The sequence below is a fragment of the Podarcis erhardii genome, assembly GCF_964252035.2.
Source record: "Podarcis erhardii genome assembly, chromosome: 2".
Classification (NCBI taxonomy): domain Eukaryota; kingdom Metazoa; phylum Chordata; class Lepidosauria; order Squamata; family Lacertidae; genus Podarcis; species Podarcis erhardii.
The window spans coordinates 97031795-97044528 of NC_138498.1; positions in this window are offsets into that span (position 1 = coordinate 97031795).

Genomic DNA, 12734 nt, shown 5'->3' on the forward strand with positions numbered 1-12734 from the left:
AGAGTGGCTGGGGAAACCCGGCCAGATGGGCAGGGTACAAATAATAGATGATTTTATTTATTTATTTATTTATTTATTTATTTATTTATTTATTTCTCTCACCCATCCAGGTGCTCAGGTGGAGGATGAATGAATGGATCAGTCATCTTCCAAGCTTTCTAGCCCATTCAAATCTCTTCCTGCTATTGGAAAAGACAGCCGCCACACCATCTCCCTAACGTGAGAAAACCTGCCAGGATAAACCGGTCCAACCAGCCTGACCATTTTAGCGAGCTCACCTTACCATCGAAATGGCTGGGCTAGAGGAGTCCCCATAAGATCTTTTAGATCCACCCCAACAATACAAATAATGTGCCCATGAGGACTTCATCACTGAAGGACCCGCAGGTAGCTTCCAAAAACCTAAGTATAGCAGACGGGTCTCCCTGGAGGCTTCTATTTCAGATATTTAGGTGCTTCTGATAATCACAGACAAGCACAAGCATTCTGGCAGCAAATTTGTAGATTGCATCAAATATTCCTGCTAGCATGGCAGAGGGCTGTGTGTGTGTGTGTGTGTGTGTGTGTGTGTGTGTGCGCTAGCACTAAAGTTACTGGGATATTTGTCTTCCTTGTACCGAACAGCCCCTGGTTTTCTTTGCAAAAGGTTGATCTGCAGTTACAAACCAGAAGGTGCCTGCGATTGATTGGCCAAGTCCTGAAGATTAAGAGCATAGGGGTTGTATTAGCCTATGTCCTCCTCAGAGTAAACCCACTGAAATAAATTGAATCTAAGCTAGTTGTGTCCTTTACTTTCAACAGAGCTGAGCAAGACCAGCAGTGGATGCAACTCGCAACAGCCTTCTGTCCTTTTCTGTCCTGATTGTGGGGTCAGTAGGTTGGAGCATGTGCACGCACCCACACCCACACCCCTGGTTAGTTCTAGGTATGGCTGCCTATGGCCATAGCCTGGCCCTAAAGGATACAGGGATTACTTGGCACTTTACATGTGCGGAAGACCTCTGCCAATAATTAGCAGCAATTATTTGCATTTATTATTTGCTGCTTCATATTCTCCGGGGAGAATCTCTAAACGCATTTCAAATTGATAGAGGGCGGATTTCAGCATCCACAAACTTGTCCAGAGTTATAGGAAGCAAAGTTCTGGTTATTATTTTTTTCCTGTGTTCCTTTTGCCCTATTACTAGAACAATTAATTAAAAATGGTAGCACTGAGCCCTATTGATTCATTTAGCACTTGGAAGCTTAATGAGGTGTAAATCCTACAGGCAGCTGCATGGTGGAGCTGACAAAGTAATTTATATCAATTGATGTGATTAGTAGAGGCTCTCAATCACTCCATTGTTGCTCCCTGCAATCTGTCATATTCTGAACAGGGAAAACTTAACTTTTGAATTTCTGTTAGGCTGAATATAGTATTCTCAGTGCTGTGCTAATAAGACTGAAAATGGGATGCTCTGCATAGACAAATAGATACACATTGCTCTTTGTCGCAAAGGGAATGATTCAGGGCCCCAGCCTTTTTGCTGGCTCCTAATTGCTGGCTGTAAAACTTGAATCTACAGTTCTACAAACTGCATGCAACATGTCAGTAGATTCCTTGAAAGGTTGGTTATCCATTAAAGCTGTAAACCTATTTGAGTGTAGCACCAGAGCCCCAGCCTAGATGGCAAAACACTGTTCATTACGCAGGTGCAGGTTGCTAGGCTGCCTTGTCTACGAAGCCTTGGACTTAAGCCAGTGGTTGCCAACACGGTGCCCTGCAGAACGTAGTTGGAGTCCATCTCCCACCTTTCCTGACCGTTGGCTATGCCATCTGGGGCTGCTGGAAGTTGCTGTGCAGCAAACATCGGGAGGAAACCATGTTGACTCTTTCGTCAAACCTCCTCCCCAGAGGAAACAAAGCCTACATGCATACAATGGACTCAGATTCATACTTTCCCCTGACCATTGGTCTTGCTAGCTAGGGATGATGGGAGTTGTAGTCCAACAGCAGCTGGAGACCTAAGTTTGGGAAACCCTGCTATAGATTGAAAATATCAGGGACATCAAAGAAGCACATGCATTGGTACATTTATATCCTCCCCACAAACTGTATATTCTGTGTTGCATAAAACTGTCTGTTAAATACGAGCCACTGCAGACTATTCTAAGGCAGGGGTCAAAAAAGAGTAAGATTTTAGCAGTCATTACGAGTACAAATAACGATAATAATGGGTGTAGCAGCCATTAAGAGTGCAAATAATAATAATAATAATAATAATAATAATAATAATAAGAAGAAGTGGGGTAAATAATCATAATCATAATCAAAATTATTAAGAGCACAAAAATGCCATCAACACACTGTGCTGAGCCTGTAAAAAAAAAAAAGCAAGCAATTTGTTTAGAGTAAGAGCAGGGAATGTACGCAGGGCTTCTACAAAGCAAGCAGTTGTCCTTGGCTTGGGACATCCTCTTCTCAAAGCAAACAAGTTATTCTCTGCTTTGCACGAACCGCTTACTTCATTTTTTAATTGGTTTTGTATAATTTTATACAATTTAACTTCAACTATTTCAAAACATTAAAATAAAAAGGTTCTTTTGAACCTTTGGACTTCCTTTCGTCCCTCCCTGGGTTCCATTTCCAAAGAAAATATGTTCTTTTTTCTTTTTCTGCATCTTTTACCGTTATCTATCTGTTATATATTCATAGTTTCCAAAGTTCATTTCACATTACAAGTGTCATTGTATCCCTGCCAATGATTTTAACCAGGCATCCCCAAACTTGGCCCTCCAGCTGTTTTGGGACTACAACTCCCATCATCCCTAGCTAACAGGACCAGTGGTCAGGGATGATGGAAATTGTAGTCCCAAAACAGCTGGAGGGCCAAGTCTGGGGATGCCTGATTTTAACTGTTTACAGTGGTCTTTTAAGTATGTTAAAAAATTATTCCAGTCTTTTAGAAATACTTGATCTTCCTAGTTCCTGATCTTTCCCGTCAGTCTCGCCATCTCTGCATATTCCATGAACTTGGTCTGCCATTCTTCTCTGCTCGGCACTTCTCCCTCCTTCCGTCTCTTCTCGCAGCCGTCGTTACAAGCAGCATACTTCAAGCCAGCAGAAGCAAGTTCATATTTTCAGGACCCTTTTAGTTCACAGCAGCTGTCTTACCCTGGCTGGAGGCTTCCAGCCCATTTTGAGGCAGCAAGGCCAAAGATAAGCATCAACTCATGGCAGCAAGGCACAACATTAGGGGAGTTGTAGTAGCTCAGTCATACAGCATCTGCTTCACATGCAAAAGCTCCTGGGTTTGATCCCCAGCATCATCTTCTGAAACCCTGGCGAACTGCTGTCAGCCCGTGCTGACAGTATGAAGCGAGGTGGAGCACTGTACTGATTCTGCATGAGGCAGCTTCCTGTGTTCTTACAACCCTGAAAACTGACCAGCCTGACCAGGCTTTCCAGATTCAAAGCTGGAGAACACATAGCTTTAAATCTCCCAGGCAACTGTTGCTTCTGCTGCCTCTTCCTGCCACAGCCCTGTCATCTACTAATCTCCCCAACCTACTGCAATCGATCAGGTATGTCAGGAGGAAAGGAGAACAGGGTGGTGGACAAAAAGGGCCAGGGAGGGAACAGACAGGAGAAGGCATAGGCTGCCTTGGCTCCCACTGAACTGGGAGATTTATAGCTGCTCTCAAGCTTTGAAGCTGACATTCCTAAGCTTGAATGGCTGGAAGTTGGGGGACTTAATTCAGTCTGGTAATAGGGAACTGGTTGGACGTGTATACAATGGGGATAAAGACGCCTGCTGTTTGTATCTCTGGACAAAAACCCTTTACAGCCCTTCCCTTAAACCCCACAGCCGTCACCAGATTCGTTTTCAAGGCAGACATAGACAAGATAAATCTTTCAGGTTCGTAAGACTTAAATGAATGAACTTGGTTAACATTGTGAATGATTGTTTATTTATTTATTAAATGTGCAGACCGCCCTTCATCCACGGAGCTCAGGGTGCTTCACAACATAAAAACACAATACCAGAAACACAAAAGACATCATAAAAACAAGAACAAAGACCAATAATCCCACCCTCCCACAACACATTTAAAAGGGAATTGGATGTTAATCAGCCAAAGGCTTGGTTGAAGAGGATTGTTTTTGCCTAATAAGGTTTGGCGCCAGCCAAACCTCTGAGAAGAGCATTCCACAAATGGGGAGCCACTGAAGAAAAGACTGCTTCTCATGTTGCCACCCTCTGGACCTCTCATGGAGGAGGCACACGAAGAATGATGATCTCAGGGTCCAGGTAGGTTCATATGATGAGAAGAAATCCTTGAGGTATTGTGGTCCTGAGCAGTTTAAGGCTTTGTGGGTCAAAACTAACACTTTGGTTAGATCTGTTAAGAATTCAGCTGAAGGGCCAGTGGGCATAAATGTTCATTGTATTGGATCAAACCACATCTCTCCATAAAAGCCAAAACAGTGTGATGTTGTAGCAATTGTGGAGTAAATTGGACCATTAAAGAAAGAGACGGCATGGCTGGGGCACCCCGTGAGAATTCATGTGGATTTCACAGGCCTTCTAGCACAACCAGGCAGGGGTAAATTATGCTGGTGGGGGCATCTGAAGAAAATACGTATGTTGTGGTTAACATTCACTAGCATTTGCTGTCTTGCTTTGTGATCACACCTTCTGTTCACGTGAAGGAATCTATATGCAGCACTGGAGCTTATCTACTTCTTTGTGTCTGGCACATTCCTTTCCCATTTTCCTTGGGGTCTGGATCAAAGATGACTTCAATAGCCTGCACTGAAATCTGAAGCACAATCTCCCAAGGCTTAGTCAGAAGGTGTGGCATTTGCCGTTGTCTTCACCCACTTAAAAAAAATGTGTCTAGAGATTCACAAAGATGGAGAAGCCATGAAAATGGAACAGGGACAGGGGCAGTTACACATTGTGCAATCAGAGCTGCTGAAAGCCATGCAGATAGATCTTAGGAGGCCATGCTTCTTATCCATAGCAGGAAGACATCACAGATAAGAAAGGAACCGGTGAGCGGAGTTGGAAGCTTAAAATGTCAAAAGTTCTAGAATATGGATGGAGACAGAGTTAGACAGAATCCGTCACAGTCCCCATGGCACCATATTGTTTCCTATATCCGGACAGTTATGGAGGGACCCCAGTTATGTGCCCTAAACGTGCATGAGTATTGGTACGCTGGAGCTAAGCACAACAATCAGAGCCAGCCAAAGACATGTTGGTCCTTGAGGCTACGCGACAAATAACACCCCTCTCCAACCCAAATCAGGGCACAGTACCCAAGGCCAGTCAAGTTCTTTTGGCGCCTGATGCAGAAAATTCTGCAAGTACCTCTTCCCCTTCCCTGGCAGTAAACATGCAATAGCGATGCATGAAACAGCAAATAGCTTTCTTCTCATTCACATGGCATCTAAGTAAGAGCATTAGAAGATCCTCCTATTGTCTAGCATCCTTTTCTTGCCTTACTTTGTCTCGTGGTTGGGCCAGGACACACAAGAATCGTGCAGATGTGTGGGATAAAGTTTTTACAGCGTGTCTAAGTGTAAATGACAGTGATGGCAGATTTCAAAAATCTGGCTTTACTCAGAAATGTCACAACCAGGCCAGTTGTCTGGCATTTAAAATAAATTAAATTCCTGGCAATTGGCCCAGATACTTTTTTTTTTTTTTTTAAAGCCCACAACCCTCTGGCCAGGCCAATTTTTCATGGACAGTTTGCAACTGTACTCCAAATTTTTCATTCTCTGGTGGTACAGCATCTATTCAGTCATCTGACACTCTTTGGGGTGGGTCCAGGTGGGCCCCGGGTGGCGATCGTACACCTGATGTAGCTTTCTTGTTGCTCTTCATTGTTCTCTGTTTCTAAATGTCCAGTGTTCAGTATCTCAGTGAGTCAGCCTGCCAAGTGATTTGCTGTTAAACAGAGAAGATCCTCATGGCATCAGAGGAGCAACTGGTTTGTAGCATAAACTTTCATGGACCAGAATCTGCTTTGGTCAGATTCATATCGTAGTAACCTATCAGTAAAGAGGTGCACAGATCATAAAAACAGAACTGAAGAGACAGGGGGATTTTTTTATTATGAAAAATAATAAGAAAGAAATGGGTTCAGAAACCAAACCATGCAGAAGATTAGGATGTGGCGCTAATGAAAGTTTGATCCCGGCTAAAGAGTAAAAGGTCCAAACTGAGTGGGTGTAGCTCACTCCCAGCTACTGATGAAGAGTCAAAGCAAGATGAATAGTGCCTAGAGAAAGAAAAGTGGCTTCTGAAGTGAGCTAGCCACCTCTAGTTGCTGTTGAGCCCAAGTCTGATACTGTCAAATTTGCAAATGAAACAGGAGCAAGGTTACTTCAGCCCCACATGCAATGTCCCTAGTGAGTTGTCAACATGCAGCCTGGAGATCATATCAGGCTGATGCTTCCTGTATAGCTGACCCACGCCAGTTCTGGTGTGGCAAATGTAAGCTGAGGAACACACAAGGAGGCTTTTGTGTGTTGTGGGTCACAGCCTGGATCCGCCTGAGCTGAGCTGACTGACTGCAGCCTGGGTGAAAACACTCTGAATCGATCACGGGGAGCCATTTGCACCCCCTTCAGATATGAGACTATTTCAGAAGGAAGAGTTGTATGCTAGCAGGGTGAGTCTGCGCTGAGGGGATGAAAGATTGCACCGATCAGCTGTGTGAGGAGAAGAGATTTTTCTCCATCTGTCCACCCTCAAGGTCCTATTTCCTCATAAACTATTCCCTGAGACATGGAGAAAATTGAAGCTGCTCAAAAATGAAAAAGATATTTAGCGCCCAAAATGAATGAATATCTGACACACTGGCTGACTTCCATGGAACATATGGGGAGCAGCCAGCTGAACTGATGGATTTTCTGCAGCTTGCTCTATTCTTTTTCTTTTTTAAAATGAGAGTCTCTCCCCCCCCCCCACTTCTGCCTTCTCCACCAAAATGACTCTTCTCACAAAATAAGAAAAAAGTTTCCAAGAATATACTTGGGAAATCTAAAAACTAATAGGAACCACAGCCATACTGTTAACTGCTTGTTTCCTAGCTCCAAAACAAAAGACTGCATATGGGTCACTATTAAGATCTCTCTCTTTTTAACCATATCATTTTCCAGAGAAGGTGTTGATCCTTTTTACCTAATCCAGGAGGGTGGGGAACCTCAGGCCTGGAGGCAAAGTGCTTTTACCTGGTTGGAATGTGTCCCTGGACTCTGATAATGTGATTGTAAAACCATAAAGATCTACATTAGTATCTGCTGCCTCTGTGGATCCTGCCCCTGAGGCAGTTGCCTTGCCTTGCCTTGTAGGTGGGCTGGCCCTGGGGTCAGAGAGGCAGTGAGGAGAAAGAAAAAGTGCTATTCTTGGCTACCCAGGTGTGGTAGCAGTGGGGTTGGTACCTGCATCTCTTGGCCCTCAGTGGTGGGCAATGATGAAGGCAGGAGAGGGGACACACTGAATGGTAACCAAGCCTTATGGGAAACAGTTGAAGGAGCTGTGCGAGAGGCACGTGCTGTGGTTCTTAGTGTTAAGCACTGCTGCCTTTTTAAATAAGCACCTTCAGAATGGAGACCACAGCACTGATGTGGGAGATATGTGTCAGAAGAAGCAAGGTGGAGAGACAGGAAATACTAGCCTTAACTAAGAAGCCATGAGCTTGCGGGTTTCTGAAATTATCAGTAGTCACAGCCCACTATTTTGTTTTATCTCTGACTTCTCGCACCGCAGTCACTACTTTTACACTTTTACATGTTGTGTGCAGATGAATCCAACACGATCTCAGACCGTGGAGATTTCTTTTTTTTTATTTCTCACAGCATCTTACTTTGCATCCCTTGCCTTCTGCTTTATTCTCCAGATGAATCCAGGCTGAATCCAGATTTGAGGGGTCCTGAGCAAAGTCTCTCTGGTGGCTCCTTACCCCCTCCCTGCATTTGACAGTGGCAGAGGCTGAGAGCTGCCATTTTAATTTCCCACAATGCCCTAAAGTGCCCCATGTCTTTTCACTCTGGGGTCATTGTGTGAAATTAAAGCAGAAGTTTCCAGGCTTAGCTACCCAATGTAGCTGGGGCCTGGGGCAGGGGTAAGCACTGGTAGGCCCTACTGGGATCCTGGCCACCATCTTAGGATGCCAGGTATGGAGGCCAGGTCTCCCCCGGTGTTGCATTGTTGTCTCTGCACAATGAGACCATTCCTCTTGCTCTTCAAAGTCTCGTAATACAAATTGGTGGCTGATGGGAAACAGCTTGGAAGAACCTAAGACCCCATTCAAATTTAGATCCATAACAGATTTCTTCCCCCTTCAGGAGAATTTTCACATCCTTAATACAATTTTCCATGTTTCAGAAAGCGTTAAACAACTGAGACTTTGCCCTAATGTGATGTAAACGTGATCCCCCTTCCCTTATGGGGGATTTCTTCATGTTTTCCCATTGGCGCAAACCAGTATGCCTTCTATGCCATGTATCACATTACAGCAACTTGGAGGAAATTAAATCCTTAGCATTATATTTTGCTTGCTGCTGGACAATTAGGTATAGCAGCTGCAGACAAAAGTTACCCCACCATTAGGCATTCTGCATGCTGTCAGCGCAGGGGAACAACTGAGCGAGAAAGAAGGTGGGGGAAAATGTGGGCCTTGTTGGTAAACTAGGAAGGATTCTGGTGGCAGTTGCTTCTTTCTACCACCCAAAGCACACCAGCTCTGCTCTTAATGACAATTCGGTCGGAGGGGGCATTTTCTGCTGTAAACTGTGCTTTTCCCAGTTATTTTAATGTGATGCATTGTGTTTCTTGCTCCACATAAGAATAATCACTGTGCCATAGTAGTTGACTCTGGTTCTATACCCACGGGGTTGAATTTAACTTGTTGTTGTTGTTGTTGTTAGTATACCTGTCTAAATTAATAAGCCTTAGTCATGTCCACCACTTTCAGTGGGTCTCCTCTGAGTAGTCCTGAATTGCACCCATAATTAGACATATGTGAATATGTGAACCTTTGCTGGTGGAATTTGATTTTTAATTCTGTTTACTTTGCCCCCCATGGCAAATGTGTCTATTCAGATTAGGAGATAGATAGATAGATAGATAGATAGATAGATAGATAGATAGATAGATGATAGATAGATAGATGATAGATAGATGATAGATGATAGATGATAGATAGATAGATAGATAGATAGATAGATAGATAGATGATAGATAGATAGATAGATAGATGATAGATAAGCCCACTGATACCTAGTGAACTCTGTGGCTGAATCAGGATTTGAAATTGGGTCCTCCCAGTTCTAATTTGACACTTTAACCACAACACCACACTGCCCCAGGACATTTCAACAGTCAGAATTACAAAGACTAAGAGTGTGTTCACTTTACAGTTCACAGTGACTCCAGTGCACACCCACCACTGGTTTTCTAAGCTGGGTTCAAACAGCATTAGCTGCAAAACAGATGATGACTCATTTGCAGGTGAAAGAACTGGAATTCATCATGGGGAAAGAAATCACCAGGGGAAGACATCCTTGTCCTCAATCTGTTGTGTGGACAGCAGTGGAGGAACGTGATTTAGAAGCACAGCACTTGGATTGGGGAGAGGGGGACCAACCTTTCGTGGTTCAAGCTATGTGAAAATACTCTTAAGGCCACAATCCTGTACACACACACACACACACACACACACACACACGGGTGTTATCTAATTGAGCTCAATGGGCTTTATTTCTAGGTAGGCTTGCCCAGCAAGCTTCTCTGAAAGTCTACAAAGCCGAAACATAACAGAAACATTAACATTTCGCAGTGCTCAGACCAAATAGCTCTCCCGTTTCCGTTCTGCAAACAAAATTACTCATTTTCAACTTGATTTAGGGCCATTCAGTTTAAACGCAGAGCCAGATTTTTTCTTTTCTTTGAGTACCAGTCTTGTTCTCTCTTGTTTGGCTTGGCTACATTTGGTATCGCCAACTGATGGGGAATGTGTACACGGCAGCAGGCAAGCGACCACTGCAAGATGGACTCATGCCCAGCCTAGCTAGCAAAAGCCATCCGGCAAGCTCTCGCTTCCTTATTGGCTGGGATGATACTCAGGGAGGGCAGACTGACAGATGGTATTTAATCTGCAGTTGTTCACCCCCTGCTCAATCTGCCCATCCCGCTGAAACCTGGAAATTCTCCACTAGCTGTTGCCCCATTTTAGAAAGTCCTTGAGAAACTAACCATTCTCTTGGTTTAGATGCACCTGGCTTCTGTAGGATATTGTTCCCACTGCTCCCACTTTCAGCATACGCATGTCCTCAACACTGCAAGCGAAGCTTTGCTTGAGGATTCCTCCCAAGATAATGACAATGTCAGGAACTGGCAGGACAAAGAGGAGTGGTGGGAGGCACCAGCCGGGGAACCCTCAAAGGAAACCTCACAAGAGGAAGGCTCCGAGCCAGGGGATTGGTGGTGGGACACTGAGGAGAGGTCAGAGGGAGAAGATGGGGAGGAGGGGCTGGGTGCTGAAGGGGCAACAAGGTTTAGTGAGCAGGAAGAGCCTGTGACAGAGAGCAGTTCAGACTCCAAGGCGGAAGCAGAGGCTGCTAAAGAATCTGCTGTGGTGACAAGCTCCCTCCTCTCCTGGTCTCCAAGAATGTGCAGAATAATGAGGAGAGCAGAACAGAGGCCAGAGGTGCACAGGTGCAGTTTGAGACTGCTTGGGAAACATCTGGGAGAGGAGGAGTCTTAGAAGAGGTGAAAGGCAGGGACCTTCAGTCCTGGCCACTGCTCCATAGGGACAAGACCTACTGGGAAGTGTTGCAGAGTTGTATGCCATTTCCTTGAATTAGAGTTAACTTCACTGACAACAGAGCCTGCATCTTTTGTGCTGACTAGCACCTGACTCTAGCCCTGACAGGCAATTACACCCTGTTGTTGCTGTTAACATCTTTCGGTATTGGATGTGACTATGGGACTTGGCTGGCAGACTTTCCTAGGACTGCTCTTGTGCGGCCAGCAAGCCATGCCTGCTTGCAGTCCTTGCAGTTCATTGGCTCATTCACCAGAGAAATTCTGATGCTGGGCAAGGAAGAGGACAGTGATGAATCCAAGAAGATGCATTGCTTCCCATGACGCTGTATGTCGTTCTGAATGTCTTCCCCTCAAATAAATACTCCCTTCTTAAATGTGGAGCTGCCATTTCTGTGGCTCTCAAAGCAGGCTGTTTAGGCTCTCCAGGCATCCACAGTGAAGGAGAGGGAGCAGGAATTTGGGTCGGAGGCTACACGATGACAGAGTGAGGTCCATGACAGGTAAAGGGGAGAATGCCTTTTTCACAGGGAGAAATACGAAGAGGGAAGATGAGGTAAGGCGGAGAGAGAGACACACACACCAGGCACGTGGGCAACTGCAGGCTGCCAGGGCCATCCACTCATGTCAATCCAAACCGCTGGCGCATGGTTTCTGGCAGCAGGAAGAACTCCCTTTGAGCCGAAGCATTTCTCATGCCATAGATGGGAGCTTTATATTCAACCCTCAAAGGCTAAATTGTCCCTGTCAGCTAGACTGCTTTTGGGTTCAGTGTAATTAGTTCTTATTTGTACTGCTGTAAAATACCAAGAGGAAAAAATAGCCCAGCCCCTTAGCAATTACTCCATAGTATATGTGAATGCTCAGGTGCTTTCCTGACAGACACGAGTTCAGGGTTTAGGCACTTCTCCTAAGATTTCATTGCCAGCATATTGGAACGAGGAAGCGTTGCTCCGAGTTGCTCTTTGCTTTCTGCTTGCAGGAAACAGGGGGTTCCTTTTTGGTTTAATCTCGGGGACACGTACCCAGTTTACAAGGGCATGCGTGCTGTACCAAAGCGTGTATGAGCATGCAGAGTCTCTGGGTGCATGAGCGCATACTCCCTCTCCACCTCTCCTAGCATCAAGCTACTAAGCCAAATTGTGGTAATGAAAATATGAGTTTAGAGGAGGAGCAGGCAGGGCCACAGCACAGAGGTAGCAAAAGGTCCCAGGTTCAACCTCTGGCTTCTTTAGGTAGTTCTGGGAGAGACCCCTGCCTGAAACTCTGCTGAGCCACTGTCAGGCTGTGTAGATGGACTAAAAGGTCTGACTCCGCATATGGCAGCTTCTAACATTCCTAGCAAAGGGTCAAATGGTCTTGTGATGGACAAAACATGCAAGGAGCAAGCAATTCCAACCACATTTACACACCTGGGCAGAGTGGATCTGGTGGCAAAGTTGGAAGGGCTCCAGAATACATGCAGCCCTGTGTTTTAGGGACTCTAGTCATCAGTGAGCAAAAGACAGTCATTGAAAATGAAACTTTTGGAAGCATATCTAGTTGCTACTAACTTATGCCTGCTCCATTTAAAAACAAAAACAAAACAATAGTGAACATTATCATATGCACATCCTGTCAGTGAATTTCATGGGTTAATGATTTTTGTGTATATATTTTTTTCTTCTTGAAACACTGATCTTTCAATGGTTCTGTTCAGTAAAGCGTGTTCTCCTTCATGGAGAGCACGTGTTGCGGTGGGGGCCGCCAGGACACTCCAAAGTTGGGGGGCAGGCAAATTGATCGTTGGCCACTGATGCGATGGGGGCTTCCCTTGTTGTTGGGAAGAAGTTAATGTTGCCATTTATTGATTGACAGCCAGAAATAGTAAAACTCCTTGCACGAGGCTAGGGCTTCCTCTTTTCGCCCGTG